The 6,914-nt window shown below is 32.5% G+C and overlaps 1 pseudogene; it reads right to left on the bottom strand.

Moving 5' to 3' along the window:
• Positions 1–318: 318 nt before the first annotated feature.
• On the bottom strand, positions 319–6,277 carry LOC132053938 (small ribosomal subunit protein uS17-like; annotated as a pseudogene).
• Positions 6,278–6,914: the final 637 nt, after the last annotated feature.

Raw genomic sequence — 6,914 nt, forward strand, 5'->3', positions numbered from 1 at the left:
AATTCTACTTTAAACGACTTTATCAATACTCACAAAAAATCATTTTTCGTTCTATCGTATTACATTTACACTTAGCCTAATTAAATCTTAGTCCGGTCGGTTAACCATTGTTAATGGGTCTTAAAGGATGCCTAATACCTTCCCTTTAGACTAATTGAACCCTTACCTAGAATCTTAAGTTTCGCAGACCTTAAACACAGTTAACTTTAAATATAACTTTGATGAACTTTAGGTGTCCTAATTCACCATAAATAATTAGGTGGCGACTCCTTAAAACAAACAAAAAAATAGGAATCACCAATATGTTGTACTCCTACTTTAATTCCGGGTTAAAAAGGGGTGTGACAGTGATATGTGAGCAGGAATATTAGAGTGCCTCTTCTCATATCTGAAATAGTGCACGTGTTAAAACAAAACAAAAAAGTGAAGCGTACCCACATATTTAAAGTGACAAGCTCTTGCCTCTGTACTTCATGACATAATGTAGGTAGTTGCGTCGAACAATGATAGTTTCATTCATCTTAGCACCGTGGCATGTACCAAGGATACGACCTCGGATAGAAACATTTCCGGGAATGGGCATTTCTTGTCAATGTATGTATCTAAATTTAAACACACCAAACTATTAGGTTAGACCGCAGAACAAGATGAAATTGAGCAACCATAGCCATTTTTACAAAATAGGTGGAGAAAAAAAAAGGGAACACAACTGTTGTTTTTGGAAATTTCTACCATAATCAGCCAAACCATATATGAAAGAATCCAATGGATGATAAGAACCAATAGATTGACAAGTAGGAATCGAGTTAAAGGTACATAATTTTTTTGATAGGCCAAAATGAATCATTAAATGTATGTAGATTAATCGTTATGTTTTGGAAATATCAATCTCGAGAAATGAAAGCAGCACAATGAATGAAAAGCAACAACAAAATCACAACATTAAAAATTCCGATAAGCTATGAAAGAATCAAACGATGAGTGGTGCAAAGGATATGCAAGATGACTTGAAATCTGAGGTAATCTTTGTTTCTAAGACAGTCTTAACTATCCATCCTCTAGAGAACATTACACTAACAAGCATCATGTCCACATAAACGTCACAAAGATAGCTATTTAGTAAGTACCTTTTATTTTCTATTACTTATATGTAAATAAATGCAAGTCTCTTGGAATGCCTGCATAAGCATCTTACCGTGTGCTATTGATCTTAATCTAGACAGGTTGAAGCAGGAAACAAAAGAATAAATAAGCTAAAATTCAATCCACTGTTGTTCACCTCAAAATTATGCCTTTTTGATTCAATACTTTTACGATATATTAAGGTCATCACATTCAATACTTTTACGATATATTAAGGTCATCATCAATATTATAACCATATGCTATTGAGATCCATACCTATAACCAACTGTCAGTAATGTGAAGGGTTTTATTCACATTATCATATCCTATGTAACATTTTTTTGATAAGAATGCTTGTTAGTTAGCTGCTAGATTAGTTAGTAGCGGTTAGTGTTTATAATATCCTAGGTAACTGTAATCAAATGCTGGTGATGTGAATGTGTAATCAAATGCTGGTGATGTGAATGTCTTTATTCCCTGTGGCAATTGGGACAGGTAATCTTCAGTCAAAAGATACAACTTGGCTCGTAAAATCCCAGATGTCCAGTTCTCGAAGGTTCAATGCATCTCTAGTTCTGTCGAAGATTTAAAAAAAATCAAGAGAAGACCACATGAAAACAAGGTGTTATGGATTGTCAATCAAACACATAATTATCCGGTTATGGAGTAGACTTCCAAATTACAGTGAAGAAATTCCAATTATTACTTCCAAAATATTTGTCTGCTCAAAGCAAGACAGAATAAATCAATCTTAAACAGAGATAAACAACTTATTAATAACCTGAATAACCAGCTAATAAAAAGTTCTACCACCCACCCGGTTAAACAAAATAAATTCTCAAGATACAGATTTACTGAATACAACCACATTGCAAGAACTAAAACTTCAACTTATTACATAATCCAGGTAAGGAATTGGTCTTTTCCATCAGGCACACCCATTGCTTCAGGCTCGAACCATATGTAAATCAATCAATCAACCATTCCTAACTCCCAAAGTAGTCGAAGTTACTTTGCATAATTGATTGATTGATTGATTCACTATACTAACTAACTAAGAAAGCTAATATAAATAAACAAATGAAATAAAGTAATTGAACATGTTTTTCAACAGAATTAGAGGAAATGAATATTGACCATCAGTGGCCTCACGAGGAGTCTTGAATCCTAAACCAATGCTCTTAAAGTATCGATTCCCTCCCTTTCCTAGTCTCTTTCCCTTTCCAGTTTTCTTAGAGTTGTCCAACAAGATAAACAAAAAAGCGCAAATCTTAGTCCTAATTCCTCCAACATACGGACTTGCACAGAAAAAAAAAACATATGCTATATTTCGTCAAATACTTGAACAGATTTTTATGCTAAATTGAGTTGTTTTGTGTATAAATAAAATTGATATCCCATTTAGTTTAGTAGGCTATAACAATGTTTTGAAACAAAAGTACTTGTACATTTTGTCATCACAATTATAAAAAAAAAATTACCTACTAAAAGTTAACATATGCGAGAATATCAACTAATATTGTGCAGTGATCTAATAATGCAGAAGCAAAAGTTCTATTTACTTCAAGTAACTGTAGTAATTACGAAAACAATGACAAGGAAATTAAACATATATAACTTATAAGTGGGGCCACTGATCTTAGAAAAACACCTGGCTGCTTCAAAAAAGCCTTCTCTATCTGTAACATAAAAGAAATACATTACAAATTTTCTCTAAGAAACAAATAATTTGACAGGCAAGATGTGAGAGAGTGAACCTGCTCCGCCATGCTTGAGGGTTACAAAGGAAGATGAACTTGGATGAGAAGAGATGCGAGGTAGCAAAAATCCTAATTTGCAGAAGAGAGTGAAGGATGTGTGGGCTTAGACAAATATATCCACTCTCTTACGTAGTTTAGGATAGATACTCTGGACTGGACTTATAAAATGGGTCAATTTACATATGGGCTCAAAATAAAAACCAACGAAAATAGTAAAAGTCGCGCAATAGTTGTGTTAAGGAGGCTGAGCAGTAATATAGCCTGTTTGGCCAAGTTTATTTTTATCCAAAAATGCTTATTTTTTTAATAAGTACTTATTTACAAAAAGTGAAGTGTTTGACTAAGCTTTTGAGAGAAATAAGTATTTTTGAGGAGTAGCAGAAGCTATTTTTTCAAAAGTTAAAAATCGTTTTTTCCCAAAAACACTTTTTTGAAAATCACTTTTGAGAAAAGTATACTTAGAAGCACTTTTTAAAAGTTTAGTCAAATACTAATTGCTGCTCAAAAGTGTCTTTTAAATTAATTGGCCAAATGCAAATTGTTTTTTGCTAAAATTACTTTTTAAAATAATAATTTTTTTTATAAAAAAATCGATTTTAAAAGCTTGACCAAACAAGCTAGTAGTACGAGTCTCTCCTCACCAGCTAATGTATATATAGCTCCCTTTTGGCCATAGATTTTGAGAGCATATTTTGAAAATTTGTTTCCAAATCTTGGTTTGGCCATAAAATTTTGACCGATTTTGAAAACAAATCTTCAAATCCCAAATTCTGACTCAAACTTGTTTTTGGTCCAATATCTATGTTTTGGCCTTTTCAAAAATTTTAACTTTTGTATTTTATATAAAAAACCAAAAAAAAAAAACTATTTATGACCAAGCTAATTCTATCTACCATGTTTCTTCATTAAAATCGTATCTACCATGTTTCCACAACTAATGCAGTCTCTTCTATAAAGTGAACAAGTTAAGTTGTGCCCAAACAATAGAAGAAGAAACTTTAGCTAGTTACTACTTACTATCGTCGTGAAGAGATTATTCGTACAATGTGAGAAGATTATATTAAAGAATAGCTAGTTACTATCATTTTTTTTTCTTGCACGGATGGATCTTTATATTGTAATTTGAATTGCAGTACCTAGTAAGTGTGTTATTAGCAGTTGTTATTAAGATAAAATGTTCTGCCTAATTTGGGATTAGCAAGTATATATGCTATGTCTGGTTGGGTTTTCTTGATAGTTTTAACACTTATAAGTAATGATGTTTCACGTTTTTCAAAATAAAAAGTAAAATATGTTTTGAAAAATTATGGCGAGACGCATTTTCAAAACTTCGAAAAATTTCACCCAAATCAAATTTTTCAATTTTTTTTCCTGGCATAGTATAGTAGTAGTGGTAGGATATGCTTTCTGTATGTGCGCAACTTTCCTTCTATAATGTAAGTCCTTTTACGACCAACCCCCCCTCCCCCCAAAAAAAGGTTCTAAACTATTTTGACTGGAAAATTTCGCTAGTATATAATATTTGTGAGTCCCAAAAATGTAAAACACATATTTGAAATGCGATTTACATGTGTCCTGAGTTAATTGAGATAACTAATAATATGGAAAATAACATCAGCTTAAGTCGCATTTTTAAATACAACTTGTAATGTGATGTTAGCTATTTAAAATGTGTCGTGAGTTGTATTCAAAATCTACTGTCAACACAACTCTTTATGCCATTTGCAAAATTCACAGAATAATGTAATAATAAATGGTAACTTGTTGGCTTCCTACTTTTTGGAAGACAAAGGTACCCCCTAAAGACAAATCAAATATTGCATTTCAGTTGGCAATTTAGCTTATTACTATTACTTTTTAAAGTTACACACCTCTTAGACAAAAAGAAGAGTAACAATTAAATAAGATGTACCGCGAAAAAGAAATAATAAAAGGCACACAAGTTAAAAGCAGCCAAATGACAGGGAACTACATCTGATGAGATCGAGCTTTAGCACCATTGTCAGTTCCATGCTCCCTTGGACAAACAACCCGAAGAATCTCACAAATGAGCTCCTGCAACCAATCTCAGATGAATTATGAACGAAGACGGGTTCTCAAACCTCTCCAAGAAGCTTCCAACCAATTATACTACACATGAGAAACAGTTTCTGCCACCAATCATTATTTCTCCTCCACCTATCGTGACTACTGTTTCCAAATCGCGATGCTAAAAACCTATGGTGATGATGATATTTGCCCGACCCATAAGGACTATGAAAATCACCAGATGCTGAAAACCTATGGTGATGATAGTTGCCTAACCCATAAGAAGCGGAATTATCAAAATCGAGCTTGTACATTTCGTCATCACAATTATCGAAAAAAATTACCTACTAAAAGTTAACATATGCGAGAATATCAACTAATATTGTGCAGTGATCTAATAATGCAGAAGCAAAAGTTCTATTTACTTCAAGTAACAGTAGTAATTACGAAAACAACGACAAGGAAATTAAACATATCTATAACTTATAAGTGGGGACACTGACCTTAGAAAAACACCAGGCTGCTTCAAAAAAGCCTTCTCTGTCTGTAACATAAAACAAATAAATTAGATATTTTCTCTAAGAAACAAATAACGTGACAGGCAAGATGTGAGAGAGGAACCTGTTCCGCCATGTTTAAGGGTTGCGAAGGAAGATGAACTTGGATGAGAAGAGATGCGAGGTAGCAAAAACCCTAATTTGCAAAAGAGAGTGAGGGATGTGTGGGCTTAGAGAAATATATCCACTCTCTTATGTAGTTTGGGATAAGATACTCTGGACTGGACTTATAAAATGGGCCAACTTACATATGGGCTCAAAATAAAAACCAACGAAAATAGTAAGGGGCCGTTACGTACGTAGACAAAATTACCCCAGATTATAATTCTGAGACTAATTTATTCCATCTCTTGGGTTTAATTTAGGGAATTTTACACTATATGCTAATTATAGCAAAATATTTACCCATTTTAGCCCATCTTTTTGAAATTACCCGCCATAGCCATTTTTTTCTCTTCAGTTTTTTACTAGTTTTATACATTATTATACACTTTTATACAAGGTTTATACATTGTAGATGTATAAAGTTATGTATTGTTGTATAATATTGTATATTAGTCTTATACATTATTATAAACTTTTATACAAGGTGTATACATTGTCTACAGTAGGTGTATAAAGTTGTATATTGTTGGATAAAGGTGAATATTCAAGTTGTGTCATGAAATGTTGGGCTGTAGGTTTGTAATTTAAAATATGGGCTATGAATATGTAATTTTGACCCATAAATTGTTTATAACTGAAATTTTCCATTAATTTCTCCCATCTAGGAGATGGGATAAAATAATCCCAGGATTAATAGGATCAGATGAGATATTCTTTAAGTTTGGGATGCACTTTATACTTTGTTTGATATAAGGTATAAATTTATTATCAAACACGGAACAAAATTAATCCCACAGTTAGTGCTAGGATATCCCAGCTAATACCGTGTACCAAACGACCTGTAAAAGTCTTGCAATAGCTGTGTTAAGGTCCTAACCTGTGTTAAGTAAGCTAAGCAGTAATATAGCCTGTTTGGCCAAACTTATTTTTATCTAAAAATGCTTATTTTTTTAATAAGTTTTTTTTTTTTTAAATTGAAGTGTTTGGCCAAGCTTTTGAGAGAAATAAGTGTTTTTGGGGAGTAGCAGAAGCTGTTTTTTCAGAAGTTAAAAATAGTTTTTTCCCGAAAATACTTTTTTGAAAATCACTTTTGAGAAAAATACAATTAGAAGCACTTTTTAAAAATTTAGCCAAATACTAATTGCTGCTCAAAAGTGTCTTTTAAATTAATTGGCCAAACACAAATTATTTTTTGCTAAAATTACTTTTTTTTAACTGATTTTAAAAGCTTGGCCAAACAGACTAGTAGTACGAGTCTCTTCTCACCGGCTTATGTATATATAGCTCCCTTTTGGCCATAGATTTTGGGAGCATATTTTGAAAATTTGTTATTTTGTGT

This window comes from Lycium ferocissimum, chromosome 4, assembly GCF_029784015.1.
Source record: "Lycium ferocissimum isolate CSIRO_LF1 chromosome 4, AGI_CSIRO_Lferr_CH_V1, whole genome shotgun sequence".
Lineage (NCBI taxonomy): Eukaryota > Viridiplantae > Streptophyta > Magnoliopsida > Solanales > Solanaceae > Lycium > Lycium ferocissimum.